We start from the raw sequence: 13,144 nt of genomic DNA, 5'->3' as shown, positions 1-13,144 counted from the left end.
AAATGGAAAAAAGGCATTAAGTTCGGCCGCGCTGAACTTTGGATACCCACCACCCCCTTTCGTCACAATCCGGTGCAATTGGATAACTTATGCACCCAAGTTCGGTCCATATGGCAGCTATATCTAAATATGGTTCGATCTGAAACATATTTAGGGTGAATGTCGGGAGGCTTAAAACAACTCACTGTTTCAAATTTCAACGAAATCGGGTAATAAATAAAGCTTTTATGGGCTCCAGACCCTTTATATAGTCCGATCTGAACCATATTTAGGTCCGACGTTGGGAGGCTTAAAACTATTCGCTGTTTCAAATTTCGGTTAAAAAATAAAGCTTTTATGGGCTTCAGACCCTTAATCGGCAGATTGGTTTTTATGGCAGCTATATCTAAATATAGCCCGATCTGAACCATATATAGGTCGGACGCCGAAAGGCTTAAAAAAATTTGCTGTTTAAAATTTCAGCGAAATCGGGTAATGAATAAAGCTTTTATGGTCTTCAGACCCTTTATCGGCAGATCGGTCTATATGGCAGTTATATATTTTAATATAGTCCGATCTGAGCCATATTTGGGTCATTTATCGGCAGGTTTAATACTACTTACAGTTTCAAATTTCAGCGAAATCGAATAAAAAATAAACCATTTATGGGCATTAGACCCTTTAACGGCAAATCGGTATATATAGCAGCTATATCCAACTATGGTTCGATTTGGCCCGTTCAAGAACTTAACCAGCGTGCATCAAAAATACGTATCTGTGCCAAATTTCAACATTAAAATTTTTGAAGGCTGTGGAGTGATTACAAAACACGGGCGGACAGACACACGGATATCGTTAAATCATCTTAGAAATTTACGACGATCCGATATATATATACTTTGTAGGGTCGGAATTGATATTTCGATATGACAAAATGAATCCTATGGTGGTGGGCATAAAAAGTTTAGATTCAGTTAAAAAACGATTAAATCAATTAATTTTTTAATTGAAAATTATAAAAATTTCAATCACGATTGTTATTGAATAAAAGTTCAAATTCAATTAAAACCAGTAAGAAAAGGCAAAAGTTGGGCGGAACCGACTATATAATACCCAACACCACCGATTATAAGTACTACTTTTAAACCCATGTTGAAATCAAGTCAATTAATTTTACATACCTATTGAAATATTGAATAGAACCTTGTAAGAATTTCTTACGATATATATATATATATATATATATATATATAGTCCATCAGGCTAAATTTCATTAATATACATTCAAAATTTTAGCTTTTATGGCTTTAGAAGGTCATTTTGGATGAAAGATATATATGAGAGCTCTATCTAAATCTAATCCAACTTTAATGAAATGTTGCACACCAATTGGCATGTCAAATAAAACATCTTGGGCTAAATTTTGTAAAGATCGGACCAAAATTGCGGCTACTACACCCTTAAAAGGTCATATGGGAGCCCGGGACGTAGCCAGAAGTGGCCCTCGGGCCCGAGCCGCCCACAAAATGATTTCGTCTATAGAAAAAAATTAAATTAAATTTATTCTAAACACAAAATTTTAGTAAAACTGTTTAAAATGACAAAATTGTATATTTACAATATTCTACAGAGACAACATTTTATCAGACCACGATCACCTTCAACTTATATCTCTCAAGTACAATATTGTTTCTAAAGACAAAATTTCAGCGTAATATTTTTAAAGCCAAAACTTCGATAAAATTTTTTAGAAGACTATCGTTCAGTGAAAAAAAAATTTCTTAAGACAAACTTTTGCCCAGCTTACCTCGAAATTATTTTATAAGGTAAAAATTTCAATGAAATTCTTTGTTTGAGCAGCAATGCTTTTTGCAACACTACATTTTTCTTAAACATTTTTAATTTTTTTTTTATTATGCTTTTCTGTTCCAAATAGAAACAAAAACAAAATGAAAAATATAAACTGACATTTTTTCTAGGCAAAGATAAAATTTGAGACATTTTTTCTAAAGGCAAATTTCAATGCAATATTGTTTAAAGGCAAAATGTTGCTTAGGCCTGGACTTCCTCGAAATTGTTTTTTTTAAGCAAGATTTCGATAAATTTCAATAACATCTTTTCAAACAAAAACATTTTCTTACAAATTTTTCTACAGACAATTTTCAATAAATATTTTTAAAGACAAAATTTTACCCCTAACGCTTAATTCCCTTGTCCAATTTGGATAAAATCTCATATATATAACAATTTAGCGAAAAAAGGTGGATTTAATTACATTAACATTAAATAGCAACTGCTGGCTAATCGCCTTAAATGCATTTTTTATACCCTACACCACTACTGTGGTACACCGATCGACCCAGAATCACTTTTTGATTCAATTTAGCTATGTCCGTCTGTCTGTCTGTCCGTCCGTCTGTCTGTCCGTCCGTCTGTCTGTCCGTCTGTCCATGTTAATTTGTGTACAAACTACAGGTCGCAATTTTCATCCGAGAGACGAAGCCTATTGAAAAAATCGCTTCAGATATGGATATAGCTTCCATATATATGTTCGTCCGATTTGCAGTAATACAGCAATAAAATGGTCATTTGTTGACCGATTCTCTTGAAATTTGGCAAGAAGGATTTTCTTATGTTTTCCAATATAACTTGTTAATTTCATAGAAATCGGTTCAGATTTGGATATAGCTCCCATATATATGTTCGTCCGATTTGCAGTAATACTGCAATAAAATTGTCATTTGTTAACGGATTCTCTCGAAATTTGGCAGGAATGATTTTCTTATGTCTCTCGATATTAAAAGTAATTATTATAGAAATCGGTTCAGATTTGGATATAGCTCCCATATATATGTTCCTCCGATTTGCAGTAATACAGCAATAAAATGGTCATTTGTTGACCGATTCTCTTGAAATTTGGTAGGAAGGATTGTCTTATGACCCTCAATTTTGCTGGTGAATTTTATAGAAATCGGTTCAGATTTGGATATAGCTCCCATATATATGTTCGTCTAATTTGCAATAATACAGCAATAAAATGGATTTGGGAATGGAATGGAAGGATTTTCTTATGACTTTCGATATTACTGGTGAATTTCATAGAAATCTGTTCAGATTTAGGTATAGCTCACATAAACAAATATCGCCCGATTTTCACTCCTAGACCCACTGCAAGAGCATTTATTGACCAATCTTCCCAAAATTTTGTACAACACTTTCTTCGACTAATTCCACAATATCCATAAAGTTTGGTCGAAATCGGTTCAGATTTAGATATAGCTCCCATCTCCCGTCATTTGTCAACCGTAGTTATTACATTTTGAACACATTTGCTTTGCTCGAAATTTGATACAGTAATTTTAATAACCTATCTGAATACATCCGCCGAGGTCCATCAAAATTGGTTCAGAATTAGATATAGTCCTACTTTTGTATTTAAAGGGTAGGTGTTGGGTATTATAAAGTCTGCACCGCCTGAATTTTGCCTTTCCTTACTGGTTTTAATATAGAAACCATCAAATGCAACAAGACACTAAAATGGATTTCAAAAAAACAATTTTAAGAACAATTTTTGTTACACTTTTTTTTGGATTTAAAAAATTTTCGTCAAGCCTTTTAGTTTTTAACTAATTTTAGTCGTCGACTTTACGCCAATCCAAATTTCATTAGCTCCATTCTTGGATATTTTTCTATCTATTCTACTACTAATGGTACAAAATTGTGTTTTTTTAGCGGAGTGAGCTACAGCTCAAAAAATGGAGATGCCGTTACACCCTCACACTAGGAGATTTTTTGAAATTCGCACATTTCGTACAATAGTTACTAAAACGTACAAAATAGTACTTTATATACGGATTGAGCTATCGTATAATTACATACAATAGATAAAAAATTTATTGTTTTTTTTTATGGGAGGCCTTTATAGCTTTCTAAACTGAGTGACTACTTGGGTTTTCGGAAGTCTTACACTTAAACGGTGGTACTACTGAACTGGGGTAGCGAAGCGGACTAGCACATCCCCGGATATGCTAGTCTACATATATATAAAAGAGTAGTGTTACTGATTGATATTCGCCCAGAAGAATTGGCTGAACCTACAAACTTGAAATGTTGCATAAAGGGCACTTTTGGTACGAAGGTGCGAGATAAGGCTGGATATTTTAAAAATTGAGCTAGAACATACTAAAATTAGTAAATAACTTGACATAGCATTGTTGTTGCCTTTCACTTATCTCATTTGTTTGTGCTAATGGAGCCATATTACAACAACAGGAGTTAAGTAAAAAACGAGAAAAAGTCACTGAGTAATACCAATGGACTATTCCACAAATAGAGTGGGATAATGTTGTTGGATGTAATAAAGTCGGATGTGTGAAAGATAGCGATCGTTTTTGCAGTGGGGTGGTGTGTTAGTGGCGGCTTGAGGTGAGTTTGTCAGCCAATTGGTATTCACAAAACTTAAAAAAGCTTTATAGTAGGTTTGTTTGACAGTTCTATAAAGGAAATCTGTCAAATAAGCCTACTTAGTCTTATTCACAAACTTCTAAATATAAACCGAAAACAGGCAAAATGTGTTTCTTTTTTGTATTCACAAACACATAATAGTCCATTTTTCCTTTAATAAACTACTAATTTTAAACTTGAACAAGTTATTATTGGCTTTATCCTTGTTTAACACCGTAATAAAATGCTATTTCTCAATTCTACGAACATAAACCTATATGAATGAATACGAAACAAATAAGTTCACGCTTAGTTCGGCTGGGCCAAATCTTGGTAACTGACCACCATAGCGTTTTTCTATTAATTTAAATTTATATATTTATTTTAAAAAAAGTGGGCCCGTTTTCGTGCCCAGACCACCAATCTAAAGATTTATAAAATCAACAGTAAAGTTTCTCTGCTTTAGTTCGTGGTGCTAAAAAATAAAATTAGCATGTCGATATCTCTCGAGCAGGAAGGCGATGAGAACCATTTAATTCAAACCGGCACGGACGCCCCACATGGGTTGGAATTCTGTGATCCAATTTGTGTGATTTACAACTGTAGCCGTGGATAATCAGCGGTATTGAGTGGATATTCCCAATGAGAGGCCGGCCGACACCGACTCTTGCCTATGTACTGACAGACTGTGATACTCGATATGACAAGGTGAGTTATTGGCGACTTTATATATCCAATGGCTAAAACGTACCCGTAGCGTTCGTATGGACCGGAAAAAGCTTGCTCATCTATGGAACTTGACGAAGACCTCAAACAAATGTAGCGACAATAACAACAAAATTTGAGGTCGAGTGTGACACACTTTTTCTTGCGTCGTAATCATCTATTGACTGAAATCTAATAGTTCATGCTACGCAGACGGATCAAAGCTAGAAGGGAGAACTGGTCTGAGGTGGTACGGTTTTAATGATTGTCGAATATGAATATCTTCTCCGATAGTAAACAGCCCTCAGAGCCATAACAACCAAGACGGTAGGGCCAAGAATAGTCCCAGAGTGTAAGGAGGCAATTGACGTCTTTTTTAAACAATATATTATCGTAATATTTTAAAAAATCTTGAAGACCACGACCAATAACCTGAGATGGTGCAGTGAAAACCAACCAATATGGTTAAGTCACGCACTGTCTTGCAGTTCTTGCATTTCCTGAGTATCACAAAATCCACATCGATTTGGTGCTGGGCCATAGTGGAGTCAAGTGGAATGAAATATGTCCACAACGGCATCAGATGGGTTAAAATCGCCTTTACAAAAATCTTTAAACCAACACCAATAGTTTTAACAAAAATAATTTCTTTTCTATTTTTATTAACAATTTATCATTGTCAATTAACCAGAATTGCCAGAAGAAACATCAAAAAATTTTCTTTCTTCATTTCTTTTCTGTTTTTATAGATTCAAAAACTTTACATCTTCCCTTATCTCATTATCTCAAAAAGTTGGTTTATTTGATAGTTTGTGCGTTGAATTGTTACAATCGACTGAATCGATTTTCATGAAATTGTCACAGAATACAGGCCAAAACCGAAGGTACTTCACTTTTCGATATCCAAATTTTCAAAAACTCCTTATCTCGTAATTGGGTGCACAGACTTAATATTTAAATAAATAACGAATTCCCTTGTTTCTGTGCCGTTCCATCCTCCAACCAACCCTCAATAAAACATGCTTACCGATAGGGCAATATTGGAAGTAGAATACCAATTTGATACAAAAAATTTGGCCTGATGTGTGTATGCATGTATATCGAACGAATGTCGTATAAATATTTAGGGCAAAGTATGTGGGTGACCGCCAACACGAGAAAAAAAACCTCAAAAAGGGCATGGACACCGATCGGGACAATATGGGAATCTGGGAAATTAAAGCTATTTGGGAGTAGAACACTCCTCAGGAGTGCCACTCCTGTCCCCAAATGGAAAAGTAGACCGATAGGAAATGAATGGATCTCAAATAAAAGGTGTATGGGAATAGAAAAGAATAGACATAAGTGCCTGGTGAGTTGGCCGACTCAGAAAAAAAAACCCCAAAAACAACCTTAGGAAACAAGAGCTTAAGATCCTCGAAATATTTCCGAAAAGCTCATGTGGCACGACCAGTACAAAATGGGACTTTGGTAGTAATAAACGAAACTGTTATTCGAATTACATACTATAAAAAAAAGGTAGTATAGATCCGGCAAATACCTATGGCTCAGGGCACCAGCTTCAACACATTTAAAGAAACATTCAAGTTTAAAAAGCCAATTTAGGGTTTAGCCTTGCCTGCTAGTTTTAAATAAAAACCCAGAACAAAACAGTACATGCAAAATTTCAGTCAAATCCTACAAAACATTGCAGCTTGTAAGGGCTCAAGAAGTCAAATCGGGAGATCGGTTTATATGGGAGCTATATCTGGTTATAGGACCGTACTTAACTCAGTTGTTGGAAGTTTAAACAGATGCAAAGTTTCAACCAAATCGAACAAATATTGCAGCTGCCAGGGACTCAAGAGTCAAATCAGGAGAACGGTTTATATGGGATCCAGGGACGAAGCCAGAGGAGGGCTCTCTGACCCTTAATGGAAGGACATACATTTAACCAAAATTTTTCTAATAGATAATTGTAATTGAATTTTCTCTTAATTCTCGTTTTATTATTTTAATTGAAAAAAAATATTTGAAAAATGCTTATAGAAATTTTTTATTATTTTTTTTTTTTTGTTTTTGCTTGACACTTAAAAATTAATAAACTTTCTTCTTGTTCTGATAAGTCGAATCAAATTTGACGAAAAATTTTAAATGTCACGGCGAATTTAATTTTCTTTTGACATAAAATATGCTTTGTTGTAGCAAATCGCCGATGCAACCACCTTATTAAATATGCCTTGTGTTCTTCTATATATTGAGAATTACAAAATTGTGTCGTTCTATACCTGTAATTTTAATACTCTGGGAAGATTATTCCAAAGTCGTAAAGCATTAATTTGCATTACTTGTTTACCTCTTGTAGAGTTGGCAAACAACATGCAACCCTATTGATTGCATGCTCCCGTCAAATGTGTCTCTTCAAATCACCAGCGACTATACTATAATATAATGACAGTTTATATCCTCAAGTCTCTTCACAAAGTCATCATATTTCATCCTCATACAACCCCAACCAGAACTTTTCTACACAAACAGTGCAATTCGGCAAAAATATATTCGACTTCGTCTGTTGAACCAGATGAAGCAATGGGTCTCATATCTATGTCATGTCTTATATAGATAGCAACTCTGCCTCCCGTTCGGATATTTAAACCCTGAACCATCTACGGATACATCCCACTCCCATAATGTGGTTGAAACCATGTCTCAGAGAGAAAGGCAAAGTTATTTTGTTTGAAAGATAATAAATAAAAAATGGTTTAAAAGGGTTTAATTTCATGAAAAATTTAATTAAAAGGATTCTCAGCATTATTGGTATCTGCGTTATGTTGTTCTCTGCTAGTTTCATCAAAGCGAAAAAGAGTATTATTTAAAACATTTTAAAAATTAAAAAAAATTTACTTTTTGAATTTTTGATTCTCTTCCAAATTACATAACAGTTTTATTAAAATTTTATCATATATAATGGGAATGCCCTCAGAAAATCTCTTTGCCTAAAAATCTTATATACCCTCCATCATGGATCGCATTTGTCAAGTTCTATGCGCGATATCTCTTTTTAGGCAAACAAAGAATATTGAATAAGAACTGTTATGCTATTGGAGCTATATCAATTTATTGTCCGATTCGGACCATAAATTAATGCTGAACATTGTAGAAGTCATTATGTAATATTTCAGTTCATTCGGATAAGAATTGCGCCGTGTAGGGGCTCAGGAAGAAAAATCGGGAGAAAGGTTTATATGGGAGCTGTATCAAGCTATTGATCGATTCAGACCATATTAGACACGTATGTTGAAGTTCATGAGAGAAGCCGTTGTACAAAATTTCAGCCAAATCAGATGAGAATTGCGTCCTCTAGAGGCTCAAGAAGTCAAGATCCCAGATCGGTTTATATGGCAGCTATATCAGGTTCTATACCGATTTAAATCATACTAAGCACACTGGTTGGAAGTGATACCAAAACACTGCGTGCAAAATTTCAGTTAAATCGGACGAGAATTGCGCCCTATAGAGGCTCCAGAAGTCAAGACCCAAGGTCCGTTTATGTGGCAGCTATATCCAAACATGGACCGATTTGAACCATACTTAGCGCTGTTGTTGGAAGAGTTACTACGTTACCACGTGCATAATTTTAGTCAAATCGGACGAGAATTGCGCCCTCTAGAGGCTCAAGAAGTCAAGACCCAAGATCGGTTTATATGGCAGCTATATCAAAACATGGACCGATTTGGTCCATTTACAATACCAACCGACCTACATTAATAAATAGTATTATGCAAAATTTCAAGTGGCTAGCTGTACTCTTTCGAAAGTAATCGTGCTTTCGACAGACAGACTGTCGGACGGACGGACAGACATGGCTAGATGGACTTAAAATGACATGACGATCAAGAATATATATACTTTATGGGGTCTCAGACGCATATTTCGAGGTGTTACAAACAGAATGACGAAATTAGTATATCCTCCTATGGTGGAGGGTATAAAAAGTGTACAACTGCAATACGAGGGTTGCCTTTTATATTTCGGGATTAGAGAACACAAAAACAAATATTAATCATCGCATCATCGTATCTCAAAAACATGCATTTTGACCTCTCATTTTAGTTTTTACGTATGGGAATAAAAAGTTATTCGGTGCATTGACTCGTAAAATCTATGTTTTGAGTGCTTAAAAATGCAATTGTTTCGTATTTTTTGGTCTATTTCGTTCGACCAATCGACACGAGCCTTTTTTTAGCGATTGACAAATTGTGTGGGATCCAAAGCGAACAATTTTTTTTACGATCAAATGTTCATGCAATGTTGAATGTATGCTGGTCCCACTATTGCCTAAGGTTGTCTCAATCTCACGATAGGTCACATGACGAGCTTGCAATATCAGTTGGTAGTGCTGTGCATCAATGGTTTTTGGAACAACAACTGATTTTGGGCGACCTTTCACCCAATTCGTCCTGGAGTGAACTACGACCTCGGTTGAATCCACCATACTATGGATAAACATTGGTTCTTCAGGGAGCTTCGTCGCCAAAAATTTAATGAAGTTCATTGATGCACTGTTATTGAGTTAATCCACGTCGAAAGTTGTAAAAAATAATCGCAAGAAAATGTGCACGTTTTAATTCCATTTTTTGGGCGAGATGAATCTTTTAAGCCACTGTAAACAACACAAATAGCGCTCGTGTGCCAAAACGTTCTGAGTACGTATAGCCTCAAAAATGTCAGCTTTACGATAGAGCTGTCAGTTGGCAGATTGCAACACAAGGGTTGTCCAATCCCGAAATATAAAAGGCAACACTTGTAACATAGAAATCTATTGGTGTTTCTGATTTCTAGTTCTATCACCTTTTCTTATTTTATCTCCAAAAAATTAGGAATATTTTAGGACATGATGCAATTTATAAGCATATACGGCAATAGTTGCATGCAATTTTTACCGGACATCTTTTCCATCTAAACCAAAATCAATAGTTGCTTAATGCTTTCAGTTTGCTTGCGTAAAATGTTATGTTATTAAAAGTCATTTAAAGCCAATAGACCGACACAAACAATAAACTGTTGAAATCATAAAACTAAAGGGTGATTTTTTTGAGGTTAGGATTTTCATGCATTAGTATTTGACAGATCACGTGGGATTTCAGACATGGTGTCAAAGAGAAAGATGCTCAGTATGCTTTGACATTTCATCATGAATAGACTTACTAACGAGCAACGCTTGCAAATCATTGAATTTTATTACCAAAATCAGTGTTCGGTTCGAAATGTGTTCATTCACCGTAACGTTGCGTCCAACAGCATCTTCGAAAAAATACGGTCCAATGATTCCACCAGCGTACAAACCACACCAAACAGTGCATTTTTCGGGATGCATGGGCAGTTCTTGAACGGCTTCTGGTTGCTCTTCACTCCAAATGCGGCAATTTTGCTTATTTACGTAGCCATTCAACCAGAAATGAGCCTCATCGCTGAACAAAATTTGTCAAAATTTGAACACATTTCGAACCGAACACTGATTTTGGTAATAAAATTCAATGATTTGCAAGCGTTGCTCGTTAGTAAGTCTATTCATGATGAAATGTCAAAGCATACTGAGCATCTTTCTCTTTGACACCATGTCTGAAATCCCACGTGATCTGTCAAATACTAATGCATGAAAATCCTAACCTCAAAAAAATCACCCTTTACTTTGACAGCAAAAATGAGCGCAAATGAAAAAATGTCATCAAAATACTGATGCTGACTTTTACCATAAAATTAAGATATTTGCAAGGACAACCACACTTTGAAGGCTTTGTAAATATTAAGATCGGCCTATAAAGAGTGTGTTGACAATCAGTACAAAATTCAGCTCTGACTTAATAAACAAATTGCACGGCCGATGGATCCTGCACCACAAAGCGACCACAATTTTAAACACACACAAGAACTAAAAGCTAAGCTATTGATTGTTGTTGCTTTAGCAAAACAGAGAAAAGGGGTTATTACTTAAACTAATGCATGTCGGTTTTAAAGTGACCTTCAGTGTGTGGTCAAATCTGAAATTTAACGACTTCACTGTTTGTATCATCGTACATCTCGTTGTGCGAACACAAATCCACTTGTATTCCACATGGAAGAACCAACAGACAGTGTGACTACTATAGTCTGTTGGCATGAACGGTGGGGTGGGATGGAACGTATGAATGGAACGGTTAGCACAATTGGCTAAATATAGCAAAACAAACAGCAATAACACTAAAAATCGATACTAAAAAGAACGTTAACGTGATGATGGTGGAAGAGCAAGAGGCGGCAGCAGAAAAGGAAACAAAACACAAGAAAAATCAACTGCGAAAAAAAATAGTATTGGTTACCAGGAACATCACACACTCGAACAAACGCTGGCACACAAATTTGTTTTTGTTTCAAATTTCTTGTGCCAACGCTATACGGACTACACCAGAATTGGAAAGTGTAATAAAACAAACTGGCAACGGCATCAGGTCAGCGGCATGAGAAGTCAGGCGGGGATGAAGAAAACCTACATTTTGGATGACAAAGGGTGTACAGCCAGCGGAAGTTGTCACACACACAGTCACTCTCACACAGCCACACACGCACGCACGAACAAGAAGGGGAACATAAAAACAGTGCCCTCCACTCTGCCGCCTACAACGAAAAATTTGGCTTTAATTTCTAGGTAATTCGAGAGAATTTTTTTTAAGCATTTTGTGTCACCAGCTCATTTTGATTGAACGTAATAGCAAAGAGAAACGAAGAACAAACTTGCGGGAGTGGGGTCGCAGCTAGCGTATGGTTCCATTATGTTATATTATGTTCCTTTCGGACCGAGTATCACTAAAAATTAAAATCATTTGAGATCGAGTATAGCTTGTATTTAATTTTTAAATCGAGCACCCAAGTGCTTCCATCGTTGTTAGGAAAACATCTGCATTCGCTTTTCCTTGGTACACCTGCTAAGTCACTTGTACGCACTGTTGACCCGTCCGTTTCTGGACTGGCAGTGTCGTTTCGCTTGGCACTCAATATTCACCTTTCTTGTACTGAAAATTGTTCTATTTTTTTCAGAGTGCTATACGAGTATGTTTTGGTTTGTTACCACAATGCACTCTAGTATATTTATGACCCGTTTTTCAACTTTGTAACTTTGTTGTCTTTAATTACATTTCCCGTCCCAACGTGTTCACCGTAGGAATGTCTCTAATTCGCCCAAATGCGTCGATGGTTGCGAACACTTTGAACCGCAGGAATAGCTTATTTCAATGACAACTACGATACGCTACAGAGCTTTTTCTGCTTTAAACAGCTTTTTGTATCCACCGACAATTCACGGTGGTTCCAACTGAAAATATTTCTGTTTAAAAAAAATGCCAACAAAATGTTAAATGAGAGGCCAATCAATGAAACAGCCTTAGTCAAAATTTGGAAAACGTCAGGGAGCAGGGTTTCAAAGTTTAACCTTTAAACATTTTAGATAAAAGAACAAAGAGAAACAACATAGTCTACAATGATGTATTGAGCAGAATTGAATTATTTGAGTATTTGCTTAACTGGGACTCAAAGCGGATTTAAAAAGGTGGACTCATGCGAACAGCTGTTAACAGCCGGACTTTTTTTTGCAGCAGAAGAGAGCGCGAGAGAGAGCAAATGTTGACAGTTCGAAAATAGAGAACCTGCAAGTTTCTACTGGGACTTTTTTTGCCAGCAGAAATTTACAATTTTGAACAGATGTTTTGTAAAGGCCAGCTGTTTATTGAAAAGTAGCTGTTACATGGGAATACAAAAGCTAACATCAAAATGGATCAAAAAGGCAGAGGTAAGTAAAAAATAAAGAAATTGTTTAATGGTAATTATTAAGTTTGTTTCATTTTTATTAACATGTAATGAAGATTCAAGGCAGCACCCAGTGTGTGTTCAGGTACAGAAAACTCGTCAAATGAAGTTGTAATTTTACCTGCAGTCGGTTGTTCTATATTTGAAGGTAAGAGCGTGTGTCTAATGAAAGCACTCTCGTATGGTGAGATGTAAAAAT

At 35.8% G+C, this 13,144-nt stretch overlaps 1 protein-coding gene across 1 annotated transcript in view; it reads right to left on the bottom strand.

Moving 5' to 3' along the window:
* Nucleotides 1–12,372, bottom strand: part of LOC106083808 (zinc metalloprotease ZmpB) — a 41,685-nt gene extending 29,313 nt beyond the window's left edge. The window contains exon 1 of the mRNA XM_013247059.2: nucleotides 12,146–12,372. The gene's annotated coding sequence lies outside the window, so the exon portion shown is untranslated. The remainder of the gene's footprint in view (nucleotides 1–12,145) is intronic.
* Nucleotides 12,373–13,144: the final 772 nt, after the last annotated feature.

Source organism: Stomoxys calcitrans, chromosome 2, assembly GCF_963082655.1.
Source record: "Stomoxys calcitrans chromosome 2, idStoCalc2.1, whole genome shotgun sequence".
Classification (NCBI taxonomy): domain Eukaryota; kingdom Metazoa; phylum Arthropoda; class Insecta; order Diptera; family Muscidae; genus Stomoxys; species Stomoxys calcitrans.
Note: the sequence above shows the minus strand (reverse complement) of the source record. Positions and strands in the feature narration are given on the sequence as shown.